Source organism: Acanthopagrus latus, chromosome 1 (assembly GCF_904848185.1).
Source record: "Acanthopagrus latus isolate v.2019 chromosome 1, fAcaLat1.1, whole genome shotgun sequence".
In the NCBI taxonomy this organism is placed as follows: Eukaryota; Metazoa; Chordata; class Actinopteri; order Spariformes; family Sparidae; genus Acanthopagrus; species Acanthopagrus latus.
This window is the reverse complement of record NC_051039.1, coordinates 14,482,319-14,497,035: the sequence shown is the minus strand read 5'-3', so window position 1 is coordinate 14,497,035 and position 14,717 is coordinate 14,482,319.

Sequence of the window (14,717 nt, the reverse complement as noted above, 5' to 3'; positions counted from 1 at the left end):
AGCATTAAGACAGGACTAACTTTGCAGGCATCACACAACTTCTGCAAGATCCCCCATAAGGAACTCACTCATAGTTGAATAGAATGTTTGAGACAGACAGGAAGTTGACGTTTTGTTCCAGGCTGCAGCAGAATTACGATGCAGCGACGAGGAGCACGACAGAGTTAAACCATCCTTCAGGTCTCTGCTTAATCATTTCCAGGAGCTCTGTTCCACCCATGATGCGGCTGTTGTCCAGCACCAACTGTTAGCATTCTCGCGCTAAAGTAAAATATTAAACAGTTTCAAAATTATACCTGCAGAATGCTAGCATGCTGACTTTAACATTTAACTTAAAGCACCGCTGTGCATGTGTCTACTCCTTACTTGTCATATATTTTGTTGAGTAGTGCTCTAGCATTATTTCAAATGCTTCAAACAAACTTACTCAAAGTAACATTGCATTTCATTTGGTTACCTGTTGCGATACTTACATGAACCAACTTCCACTTAAGAATCGAGACCTTCCCTGAACTGCTCGGCAGTCTGTCGCTGATGGAAGACCTGAAGCAGAAGTAAGATAGGCCACAAAAAGATTAGATACCAGAGAGCTCGACAGATGATTAACGTCATCTTGACCAGCCATGTCAACACAGTGCCTTTTACAGAACATCGCTGTTGCATAAATTGTATATTGAAAGAGGGATGATTGGGCAGAAGCACAACACAATCTAAGCGTGAGTCACCCTTCAGCCGATTGCATAAGTGGAGTATGTCCATTTGTCCATTATGAAAATATCACAAACAAGCTTTATATCTCTGTAATGGTGGAAAAACTACTTTCCAAACTCTTGCACTGGCATTCTATTTTTTTTTTTTCATTTTTTCAGCTGTTTTTCCTATGCAGTGCTTACATTCACTACCAGATACCTTCTTTTGAGGCCACAGGAAACTTTAAACCACTTAACTCATGATGATCCCTCACTGGCTTCCCATTAGCGAATGCTGCCAGTTCAAACACAAATAAACCCAACTTCCAGGGGCTGTTAGGGCAAAACAAAGAAGATTGTGAAGTCACCAGGCTAGTTTTCAATTAAGGGATGTGCCTTATCATAATTGTATTAGTAGAATTGCTTGCATTTGTGATATCAGTTGTGTTGTGTTTAGGTAGTGTTGTAATCCATATTATTATAAGAACTGCTCAACTAAGTAAAAAACAGCAGCACATATTTAATTTAAAGGCCTAGTCTGTTTTTATTGCCAAGACTGTTCCACCCAGTCCCACTCTACTGCACTATGATTGTCTTTGAATGACAGTAAATTATTATGCAAATGAGCAAGGTGTGCTGCGCCAGGGAAACATCCCAGTGGAGCCAGATTGAAGAACACCGGGCTGTGATGAAACTGGCTCTCGTGAGGGAATGAAGACCAAGAGTTACCTCTGCTGCAGAGGGTAAGTTGATAACAGGGACAGTCCACAGATATCACCAGTTAGCCCAAATAAATGCATGACAGAGTTCGGAGTTTGGAGGAAACTGTCGGAATCAGGCCTTCACAAGAAACAACACTACTGCCAGAGAAAGAAACACAAACAATAGACATTAGAGCAGTGGAAAACCAATGTTCGGTCTGATGGCTCCGACTGCTGTGTCTTTGAAGGTGAATGGACTGTATCTGGATGTTGGTTTCCCGCCAAAAAGCATGGCGTTAGGAGGATTCTGTGACACATTTGGCATTGTATCTCAAATTCAAGGCTACCACAGCATTCTGCAGTGACATGCCATCCCATCTGGTTTGTGGTTTCAAGGGATCTTCATTTGTCTTTCAACAGGATAATGACCCAAAACACTCCACCAGGCAGAGAGAAGGAAATGTGCCTGTTGGAAAACCATTCAAGGCGACTACCTTATTAAGTTGAATAAATGTTGGATATGTTATTTTGTTTAATCTGGTTAGGTTTAGGCACAAAAAACACTTGGTTAGGGTTAGGAAAAGATTATGTTTTGGCTTAAAATATCTTGTTTTGTTGACCAAAATGCAGCTTGATGTGTCCCATGGCCATGTCAAAAATATCTGGTTTAGTCACCACAAGCCAGCTGAAAAATGTCCTGACGACTCGGTCAGCGGTTTCATGCTTACAAATGTTGAAAACAACCACGTCCACCTCCCCACCTCCCCACCTCCCCACCTTAATTATACCCACTGGGTTGGCCATCAAACCAAAAATCAGTTACTTTGAAGAATCTTAGATATAAAACACATTTTGCTTTGTTTCCACTTTCCGCTCTTCTGAAAAATCATACAAAATAAACAAAAACATTTTATAAAGAACATCATGTAGATTCATATTCATACATAAATATGCAGAAGATAAGTATTGCTAAGGTAATTTCCATAACTTGTTATTAGCGACTCTGTCAAGACAAAGGACATACAAAATAATTACTCATCTGTGGGCGGCTGTTGAGGTGTTGACTGTAGAGAATAAAAATCGCCGTGCAGGACGACAGGGTACAATCATGAATGTACCTGTCAGGTCAGGTCGACTCTTCGCTCTGTGGGTAAATGATTGTTATGAGCAAAGTAATTAACAGCTGCAAGACGAGGCTTTAGAAAAAAACAAAGCGATTACTCTGTATTTGGCTTCTATTATGTACAATCTGTACATTGACAACAAAGGAGTCATTTGAGACATTAATGTAAGGGGAAAATCTGTAGTCCTCGCTCTGAGCAAAAACACACTGATCACAGTGCATTTGCGAGGCTTCATCAGTCTTCAGAACAACACTTCCTCATTGTGTTATGGGACAAGAGGGAACACTGTACTATTTTTCATGGAACTGATCAAGCCCACTTCCACCCACGCAACACTCATACTGAACTCATGCATCAATTTTCTGCATATTTGTTAAGATTTGTTTTACTTTTTTACTTCTGGAGTCAAACAACTGCTGATTGTTGTTGTGCACCTGGGAAACTTCAGAACGCACTTAGCATTCCTGTGGAAGCCTTGATGGCTGCTTGAGGCTCACAAGTGTGTAGTGAGCGTCTATTATATATATGGACAACAGTGTATAAGAAGGGCATGGAGAGTTTTCAGACATGGCTTTGAGTCACTCTTCACAGGCATTCATTCTGTTTTCCTCAGCACAGTATACTCAGTGCGCTGTATAAAGTCATTTCAGCTCCTTCAAAAATTCAGCAGAATCTAATACATTAACATTAAACAACATCATTTTCCATTAATGATATGATTGTGGAACAGACCAGTCGCCATAATAAATTTTCAGAATAAACATTTCTGCTAACCATGAATACATTAAAAACGCATGTCTTTATGTCGCAACTTTATGTTTCTTCAGATTCATTATTCAATTTTATTCTGTGCTTATGCTCCAGTTAGGTTTACACACAGAAAAAACACATGGTTAATTTCAGGAAAAGATTGTGTTATGGCTTGAAATGATAATAATAGTAATAATACATTTTATTTAAGAAGCGCCTTTCAAGACATTCAAGGACACTTTACAGGGGGACATCAAAGTAAAACAATGGATAAAAAACTCATCAATTTAAAACATCCAATAGAACAACATTCAGATACCCAAATACAAAAAAAAAAAAAAAATACAATAAACAACATTCAAAACATCAATGAACATACAGTGTACAACAATTGATAAAACAGCAATAGAGGTAGGGTGGTGTTACAGTTAAGGGTGGAGTGAATAGACAATTTTAAACAGGTGGGTTTTGAGTCTGGTTTTGAAAACAGGGAGCGAGTTGGTATTACAGATGTCCCCATGGTGCGGAGGTGTACAGAGGGGATAGTGAGACAGAGGGAGGAGGAGGATCTGAGGGAGCGTGCTGGAGTGGAGATGGGAATGAGATCAGACAAGTAAGGAGGGACGAGGTTGTGAATAGCTTTGAAAGTGTACAGAAGGATTTTGAATTGAATTCTTTGTTTGATTGGGAGCCAGAGAAGCCGCTGTAGGATGGGGGTAATGTGGTGGGAAGAAGGGGTTTGGGTGATGATTCATGCAGCAGGGTTTTGAACCAGTTGGAGCTTATGGAGGGAATTGGGAGGGAGGCCGAGAGGAAGAGAGTTGCAGTAACCTGAACGGGAAGTGACAAGACTGTGGATAAGGATGGAGGCAGTGCTGGGGGTGAGGGAGGGACGGAGTCGGTTGATATTTCATAGGTGGTAGTAGGCAGAACGAGTGGTGTTATTGATGTGAGATTTGAATGATAGAGCGCTGTTGAGGATGACACCCAGACTCTTAACCTGAGGGGAGGGGAAAACTGAGGAGCTGTCGATGAGAAGGGGGAAGCGGTCAGCTTTGGATAATGTAGATTGGGTACCAATTAGAAGAATTTCAGTTTTATCACTGTTTAATTTCAGGAAGTTTGAAGTGAACCAGGATTTGATTTCTGATAAGCAGGCAGTAAGGGAAGAGGGCAGGAGTGTGGAGTTTGGTTTGCTAGAGAGGTAGAGCTGGGTGTAGTCTGTGTAGCAGTGGTAGTGAATGCTAAATTTGCGGAAAATGGTGCCAAGGGGGAGGAGATAAGTGATGAAGAGAAGGACAGAGCCCTGGGGCACACCTGTAGTGACTGGGGAGGGGTTGGATTTAAAGGATTTGAGCTGGATGAACTGAGTACGACCTGAGAGATAGGAGTGGAACCAGTGAAGGGGGGTGTGAGTGATGCCGATGGCGGAGAGTCTGCTGAGGAGGATAGGGTGGGAGATGGTGTCAAATGCTGCACTAAGGTCAAGGAGGATGAGGATGGAGAGAGAACCGCAATCAGCTGCAATAAGGAGGTCATTGGTGATTTTTATGAGGGCAGTTTCGGTGCTGTGGTGGGGACAGAAACCAGACTGGAAAGGGTCATAAAGGGAATTTTGTGTTAGATGTGTATGTAATTGGTACTTTTTCAAGGATTTTGGATATGAAAGGTAAGTTTTGTGTCACAAAGTCTGAAATATCAAGGTTCTGTCTGAAAAATGCCATGCAGCCCCGTCACCAAGCAATAATGTTTGCTATTAACAAGATGCATCCGGGATTGACATTTAAACGCAAATGTGGCATATCATGTTCACATGAAATGCTTATTAGCTGACTTTCGCATCAGAAGGTGGAGGGGATGCTGATGACGACCAAATAGCCAACTATAGTTCACGTCACACCTGGGGATATTTCCAGACATTTTCGTGTTGACTTAACCGAATGTTTTCCAGGAGACTTTGGGATATTTGGAGCTGTTTCTGTGGCGTGAAAAGTGAGAGGTCGAAATTGCCTGCTGACATTTCTACCCGTTTTTGTTTTCTGCCCCAAACTGGCTATTTCTCACAGGAAGTTGGACCATCTTCTTCTGTAATTGGGGAGAGAAAAACACGTATTTTAAAGTCAAACCATGATGTTTTCCTAACCCTAACCAAGTGTGTTGTGTGCCTAAACCTAAGCAGAGCATAAGTACGGTGTTGTGACAGGAGAGAAAAAGAGAATGCAACCTAAACAGACATAAATTTGCAACTTAAAGAAACACTGATTTTAACTTTTTTTGCGGTTTTGCAGAAAATTACTTAGCTAGCTAATGTTTATTCTGGTGATTGGATTGTGTCCTGACGTCTCTTCACAATATACAGTGTCACACACAAGTGTCACACCACCAAATGTTAAAAAGGCAATCTCAAACCACGATCACTGGCTTGCATGTAACTCCACCATCATCAGCTCCACCTCCAGATGTGAAAGTCAGGTCACCTTTATGCGATATGAACCTGATATGACACATTTTGTGGAGATGTCAGTATGGTGCGAAAAATGTGGTGGAAATTGCCTGCAAACATGCAGCACTCATGAAATGATGAACAAAACATCAGTGGGTTGATACCTTGACACAGAAGTCAGAGGGGAATGTCCTGAAATAGAGAGGAGCTCAAAGTTTCACATCAGCAATCAAAGAAGCTGTACGTTACCGACCTGCTGCTCATGTAAGTCATTAACCCCAATAGAAACTTTCCAGATGCAGTAATGGAAAAAAATAATTCAAGCAACAGTGCAACACTAATCTCACCTTCTGTCAAGGTCAGCAGAGCTTGCCAGAAATACGTAGTTTTTCTTTCAATTACCGCACTAGACATACACAGGACTGACAGCATGTGACAACACACTGTTCTCATGTGCTGTTACAGAGGAATAAGAACATATTGACCACTTTCTTCCTGAGCCGCTCCTACATAACTCTGATTATCAGCCTTCTTTGACTCACTGACTAAACCATTGCTGAGGTTACATTAGCATATACCGTACCTGATCATCTTCATCATATTGTCAATTGAATAATGCTCTAAACTATATTGGCATTTGTGCAATTCCTGAACCTTTTCTGTTTACCTGTTTCCCTCTTTCTACTTAAGCAGAGCTCAGTTTGTCCCTGGTCATATATATATATATATATATATATTACTGCCTGCTGCCAACGTTTTGACTGCTGACAGTTCTCAGCAGTATCTCCTGCGTTTTGCCCTCTGTAATTGATTTCACTTTCCTGCTGTAATTAACTGCACAAATGCAACACATGGTAGCACAGTGGGTCGACCAGCTAGGCGCAGCAGAGCTGAACAGAAAATCATGCCATCCTTTGCAATGTTGTGGCTGTTAGGAGAAGTGTTATTTTCATATTCATGCGTCTTTAGTCAGTTTTCTTTTTCAGGAGGTTGGCTGATTGTAGTGGTTTTGTATTCACCTGCTACATGTAGAGTGCACAGCGTCATACATTGTGTGTGGTCTGTATGATTGGGTAGCTGCGCTGAGTGAACCTCTGAGGTCCATGACTCTACGGTTGCTTGAGGTTGCTTTGACTTCCCTGATCTAAAATCACAGTTTTTTCTGAAAGCACAGCTTACTGATGGAATTGACAGCACACCACACACACACAAAGACACACTGTGTTCTTTTGACCTCCCCAGCTCTGAACACCAGCATGATCAGAAAAAAGAGAAAAGAAAGAAAAGGTTTGTTGAACTTCAATACCAAAAGAACAGAGAAATAAAAAAAAGAAGCAAATGGCCAAAAAAGGTCCAATTCTTAGCTCACTTCAGAGTCTCTTCTTCTCTCCTTCAAATGTATGTATTGATTTTTTCACGCGGCTTTATTTTCTCTTATATTCTCTTTCATGGATCCTTCTTCCAAATCTGTGTGTCCATGTTGTTTGGATCCAGAGGACAGAGGCCAGATTGTGAGGTACGTATAGTCATGAATTCAACACTTACGAAGTAAATTTTCAGTTTGTGACAATGGGCTGTTCAAATAGAATTGACCTGATTGAACCGTGCCACAGTATTCAGTAACAGACTGAATATGAGCACTACTACTTCGACTAATATTCAAGAAAAGAAAGAAAAGGTACAAGAAAGTCAAAGTTCCCTTGTATAATCCTGCAATTCTCCATTTGCTTTGTGAGAAAGATTTTTTAGTCTTAAATGGGCTTTCTCTAGCATAGTTCCAGTCTTCTGACGCCTTTACAACACTTGTCACATTCGCCCATTCACGCACACATTCATATATTAATGTCAGAGGCTGCCATGCGAGGTGCAGACCTGCTAATCAGGAGCAATTTTGGGTTCAGTATTTGGCACATGGATACATTGATGTGCGACCTGGGGAGCTGGGGGATGAGACCCCCAAACCTTCATATTACTGAACAACCTGCTCTTCCTCCTAAGGTAGCCATCTTGTTCCCAAATCTTGGGGATTTTAACTCGGGTCAGTTGCCATGAGACTCAAAAATCAACTGTCTTACAAAGTGGACCTATAAGATCCAGAGGGTATAAATGACACAAAAAACACCTAAGGGGACATTTCCAGAGACTAACACAAGATCACATTAAAAATATTGCGTCACCCCTTCAAGAGAAAAGGAAACACAAAGGGGGAAAAAATGTGTGCATCATATTTTAATCAGTGGCTGAGATCTATCCATCAACCAGTGATTGCAGTAAAGATCACGTTTATTACAGCAGAAGATATTTGATAATGCAATCTTGACAGAAGGTCGGAGCAGCTACAAGATAAATCACCCAAGGAGTCCAGAACGGGGTGTGGTGGCTGGTGACTCTTTTGAGACAGGTGAGCTGAGGAAATGATGAAGCAGGTGAATGAGCAAAACCTGAGCAGTAATGGGGGGGTGGAGGGTGGAATGTAAAACAGCAGACAAACTGAAGGCAGAGAGAGAATCATATTCAAAAAGACAGCAGCAAGATGATAAGATAGCAATGTAGGCGTGTCGCTGAGCTGTTGGATAGACACCTCATGTCTGAATGGATGTCGGACAGATGTCAGATGATGACAAATTATGAGTTAGCCAGAGTAAAAGTAGAGAACAGCAGGGTGGTGTGAGAAATAAAAGGCCAGAGGTGAAAAATGACTGCTGCAGCTGACAGTGACCACTGTGACCAGAAACTGTTGGAATTTGAATAATACTACGTATGAGGCCATAAAATGTTAATCCTTGATCTGACCTGCTGATAATACACAATATTCCACTTGTGACACCAATGGCAGATGAGCGCCGAGTATGAGACATCTCTCACTGAAACAAATACAAGACAGTCATGTTACATAACCTGCTAACACATAATAGAAGCATCTGGTTAGAGTGCAGACAGAAATTAAACACCATCCAGATGATGTTTAACTTGGTGAACTTGTTTCCACCAATGACAAAAAAAAAGAAAAGAAAATCGCCTGAGAAAAAACTAAAAATATTTTTTGGTTCCACACCAGAAAAATAATTTCTGCTAAAAAAAAGGAAAAGTAAAAATCTCATCTGAAAAAAAAAAAAAAAAAATTCTACTGAAAATGTTTTTTTGTTTTTGTTTCATTTCCTTTTTCAGAGATGGAAAAAAAAACAAAAACGTATAGAATTAAGAAAGATTATTCTGGCAAAACATGTTTTCCCCACCACATCGCAAGTCATACACGAGCATTATGCTTTGTAAGCCCTTTCAAAACTATTATAACCCTCAACACAAGCCTCTGGACAGTAATAATTCTCCCTTAACAGCTTGAAACACCCCCACACCATTTTGTGTCTGTCAGTAGAACACACCAATGTTCCTGATGATTCTGCTGTCCCTGTCAATCTACATCCTGAAATAAAAGTTGTCCAAGTCAGATGAAAAACATCAAAATCAATTGCTCAGACTTAAGTGTATTCATAGAGTTCAAGGTGAGCTTTATGATTACACTGACTCTAAATCGAGTTCCGTGAAAGGTCCGACAATTTTCTTTCCATTAAACACTCATCCTTTCTTTGCCTTTTACAGCGTCTCATCATTCAAACTGTCGACAATCCATTTCAGAGAATCCTTGCCCCAAGAAAATGACAAACTGAGTCTTTCACCTCAATAATGCTGTTACTGAAGCTGTATATGTATCCCATTCAAACACAACACATTCAATCTCATAGTGATGAAGTCTTTTTCTTATATTGTTGTCATTTCTACAGATTCATATCTCTCCTTTCTGACTTTCGCTTTGCCTTCGATTCATGCTTTTCTCTTCATTCTCCCTTTTCTCTTTTCTTAGCCTGAGGCCATAGAGGAATATGAAACCATACAATACAGTGTGATACAAATGATAGGACAGGAAATTATACGATATCATGCAGTTTCATTTTCAGTTTGCAATTGAGTGCATTTTACATATACATGTTTAAATGATGCAATATCTCTCCAAAATGCAAAAGTTGCAGGAGCTGCTCTTGAGTCTGCTGGTACAGAACTTAAACCAAGTTTACTTGGTTATTTTACCATCATCATGTTTTGTCGACAAAGGCCCCAGAGTCAACAATACTCAAAGCTACTTGGACCTTTAGGACCACAAGTGTTTTATTTTTCATTATCTCAAGACAGTAAAGTGATTTTCTCACAGGTTTCTGATAATTTTATCATTAACCTGAGGAAGAAAATGATTTGTTTCCTTGAGAGGGCAAGATTATTATCTATCATTAAGACAAAACAAATGTGTAATCCTGACATATCAGCGCAAGTAACTAAAGAAAACTAACCATTGCTATCTTGCTGTTGCAGATACATGTTAGCGTGAGCGCTTACCTGTCATCTGACAAGAAAATCCCTGCTTTCAGTGGTTAACTGTGACTGTGGTCTGGCAGGAGTAGCAACAGGTTTTGAGGAACAATTTTATTATTTCATGGATAAAACCCTCATGACGAGAAGTAAATGACAATATAATGTGCTGCCTCTTGAGGTTACCTTATTATGAAAAATGACCAGTTACTGTTTCTGAGAAAGTCAAGGAAATTCAGTGAACACCTACAGAGCTCTCAAGAGGGAAATTAGCAAGATTACCTCTTGATCTTCAACCATATATCTTAAGTGAGGCATTTTCAGTATGTAAATGAAATGGCACCGTGCAAATGAGGCACGGACTGAACTGCAGTTAATTGTTGACTAAAACCTTCTGGATGTAGGAGCAGCAGATTCATTTTAGAAGACGCGGGTACAAAAAGTCTCTGAAGCTGCAGAAAAATACAGCTTGGGTCAAGAAATGCTAACGCTAAAGTAAACCGACGATGAACCAGACACAATACATGTACTAACAAAAAGTTAGAAAAACAAAACCTTTGCATGTTGGTTTAAAAAACAAACAAAGCATGGGCGGCTGCAGTGCAGTTTTTTTTTTTTTTAACAATTACATAGAGAAGAGAGCTCAGAGAGCAGCAAGCTCTGTTGGGCATCAACATCATGTTTACACAGTATTATCGAACGATAGACTTGAAGCTTAAAGAAACACTTCCAGTCGTGGTGAGTTGCAGTTGCGAGCGTGCACAGAGCTGAGGCGCAGCTTCGCATGTGAAAACTGAAGCCTATCTGTTGCTCGAGATGTGCGAGTAACAAACTCAGGGCCAGCCCGAGGCATAAGCAAACTAAGTGGCAGCTTAATTTTTTACATATTGAACAAATGAAACAAGTGACATAAATGAATTAATGAATAATTCAATACAAGACGATTCTGATTTCTCAGTTTTGTCATAATTTTAGCAAATCATTTATTTGATATGTTTTGTGACAGTTCGTTTTTAGAAGTTTCAAAGAGTTTGTAAAAGAGTAAAGTAAAAGTTAAAAGTTTTAAAAGCAAAAGCGGAATACTGGGGTACTTTCATTGTTTGAGTATCTATTTTATTTTTTGGAACATTTTATTTTTTATTATATTGATGTTTGTCTATTTTGGTTTTATTTTGTAGTTGAAGATTGCTAATTTAATGCACATTTGCAGAGCCGTTTGAAAAACAAGTCATTAAACTGATTTACTACAACTTATTTTTCAGTTCAAGTTCTGTAAACCACACTTAGTGTTTCACTTTGAATATGAAAGTTTAAAATACATTTGTGATTTTAGTACCCTCTAAGGTTAAAAGGTGACTTGTTTTGGTGTAATTAAAACTATATTTATACAGGGGTCTACCAGAGGTCTAGAGGGTCCAGGAGCCCCAAAACATTTGTGGCATGTAAGCGAGGATGGATTACTGAATGAGCCTACAGGGCCCAAGAGTTCAAGGGGCGCTGAAGTCGTTGCGTGAAGTCACTACCTCAATAAGTCAAAAAGCAAAAGGCTATGAATCTGAACAAATGTAGGTATTTCCCTTCTCCAGCTGGCCATCCCCAAAATTTACCAAAATATAGGAAACCACATACCACCACCATTTTCTGAATTTTCGGGCTCCCTCACCAAAAGAAAGAAAACACAGTCATGTTACGTAACCTGCTAACACATAATAGAAGCATCTGTTTGGAGTGGAGAGAGAAATTAAACACCATCTGGAAGAACATGGAGCCTTTTTGTCATATTTAGGATTTTTGGTAGTTGTGCACTTCAGCCTGTTGTGGTCAAAATGACCTTTCCAAAACTTATGTCATGTTACACAACCTGCTAACACATAATAGAGCCATCTGTTTAAAGTGCAGAGAGAAATTAAACACCATCGAGACCCCCCTTGCCCCATTTGCACCCACTTTTGTACATATAAGGTAGAGGGGGTTCTTATGCATCTGTGCCCAGGGAAACAGTAGTTCATAATCCTTCACTGTGTTACACTGTGTATACAATTTATAATGCAACATTACAGTGTGACATTTGTGTCAATAATTGTCAAGCAAAGGTGAGTCTGCGGTGGTGGGAGGGGGGCCCCAAATCAAATTCTGCTTTGGGCCCCCTAAAGGCTTGGGCACTGAACAAACCTGTCTGCCTGTACTCACGACAGGGAGCGGAAGGGAACGAATGAAATGTGTTTTTATGTTTTTGACATCTTGAGAGCTGTCTGAGTGATGGTCCCCAGGGAAAGCTCAAGAAGGTGATGTGTGCTGCTCTTCAATTCAGGTGTCACTGTTAGCCAGACGTGCATTTACCAAACCGAAGGGTTTCGTCTTCAGCCGTAAAGTTTTTCATTTTGTCTGCCACATCAGCTAAAGGACAGAATATTACAAAAAAAGAATGACAATAGCTCAAGCGCTTCTCTTGAAAAATGTGATTTTGTCTCCTTGGAGACACTTTCTAGTAGATGCTGGTGTGATCAGATGAAGGAGGAAGTAGAAGAGATCAGATAGACTATACTGACTTTACAGTTGGTGTAATGCCTGACTACATCTTACATCATGAGCATAGATTTTGTCATAAATGCTAAATATAATGCATAAATATATCTATGACATTGAGATTTGCAATATCTCTCACGCTAACCATTATGTCTATACTCAAGTTTGTCCAGTACAGATTGTTGAGCCCCCTGAGGTAAACTGCAATTTATGATTTTGGGCTTTTTAAATAAAAATGTGGCTTTACGTACTTGACTTGAGTTTGTATTGACAGATAAGAATGTGAGTCGGTCGAAGCCAACAAAATACCCGCTGATATAAGCTGTCAGATTGCCTCATTGAAGAGTCACAGTTACCCTCTCTGTCAAAGCCAGCTGAAATGTTTTTGTCTATATAATGAACATCATTCCCTGCTGACCAGGGTCTGAGCACAGCGAGGGACGACATCAAAGTGCAAAGAGGTGTTCATATTCCTGAAGGCCAGCCCTCTTAGTGAGTGGCTCTCTGGTCATGAAAATACAGTTTTACACTAAGCCAAAAAAAGGGGGGTTCATAAAGGCCTCTTTGCACACATACAGACTAATCTAAGGTATTTGCCTGTGTCAAATCAGAACCAACATTTCTTTGAAATAACATATGTGTGTTTCTATAATTTTGATATCTTTACCATAATACTGTCTGACATTTATAGCCAAGTCATCTTAAGCTCTAAACATAAATCTGTTAATAAGTGTCCAGTCTGCTCAGAAGAATAATTCAAAGATCTTAAATGCTGCCATAACATAGATTTTTTACATTTCTTAAATGTTCTTCTTTTGAGATTTTCCAGATAAAAGTTGCCAGCCTTGAAGTTTATCTTACTTCATGTATTTTCAGGGTGCAGATGATGTTGTCACAAACAGAAAGCCTGTCCATACTGTGATGGCTTTAGGCCTTGGGCCAGTGTCTGTTATCCTCTTCCTGACAGTGGTCCTCTGTTCAGGTTCTCCTTTCTTTGTTGTGCTCCTGATTGAGCCAAGGCCATAACAGTACAATGCTTTGTGAACCTGGCACCGCCATACAGTACATAAAGTGTTTGATTTGACAGAGTGTGGGGGAGTGTATCCATTCTATCAAGCGTTCACGCAAGGAAAAAAGAGTTGGTAGTCTGCAATGGAAAGGACAAAGATTACAGAAATGGAACAAAAGCTGGAGTAAAATACCAGACTTTATATAAAGAATTATAACTAGCCCCACTTTGAACAGCTACTGCAGTAAAATGCTGTTTACACATTGATGGTCAGTGTCAACAGTCTGATAGTGTCATATATCTGTCACAGTGCACAATTTACAGCTGGACAAATACTTTCATGTGAAATACATATTTTGCTAATAGTGCTAATGTTCTTTTACTTACTGCTTACTTACTTAAGTACATTTCCCTTCAAGCTCCAGTCTGCAGTCAACATGACAGAAACATAACCACCCGACAGCAGAGGTCACCACAGATCACCACCGCCGTCGGATTGATAAATAGAAGTGAAGGTAAATCCAAAAGTAATGTCTTACTCTTAGTTTCAGCTGATTATACAGTGATGAATTCTGAATAGTATAGTTAATTTCTGCCATATTTGGCTAAATCCTACACACAGGACCTTTAAGTATGATTCTGAATACATAACTTAGACTTGTAATCAATCATTTTTGCAATGTCGTATTGGTTCCTGTTCCCACCACTATTCTGTTCTTATGACAGTAAATAGGATGACTATGTTTCCAGGTTTTCCTTAAAATGGAGAGGCTTTTCATTTTTTCATAATGTAAGACACAGCCCTGCTTTTCTATTTTCATTTCTGTGTTGTAAGATTTTTTCTACGGTTCATATTGTGGAAACAACATGCACAACAATTTCCTCTGCTCCGCACACTATCCACAATGCTGAAATCTACTCTGATGAATAACCACAGGGGAGCAGAGACACAGGCCCAGTTGGTTGTGGTAGTAATGGTAATTCTGGACATTTCAGCTATCCAACTAAAACTCAGAGTCAGCCTCATTAACGACCGAATAGTGGTGATAAGACTTCCCTGTGAACCATTTCCAGCATTCTGACACTGTTACAAGGCTTCCCCTGTTTAGACAT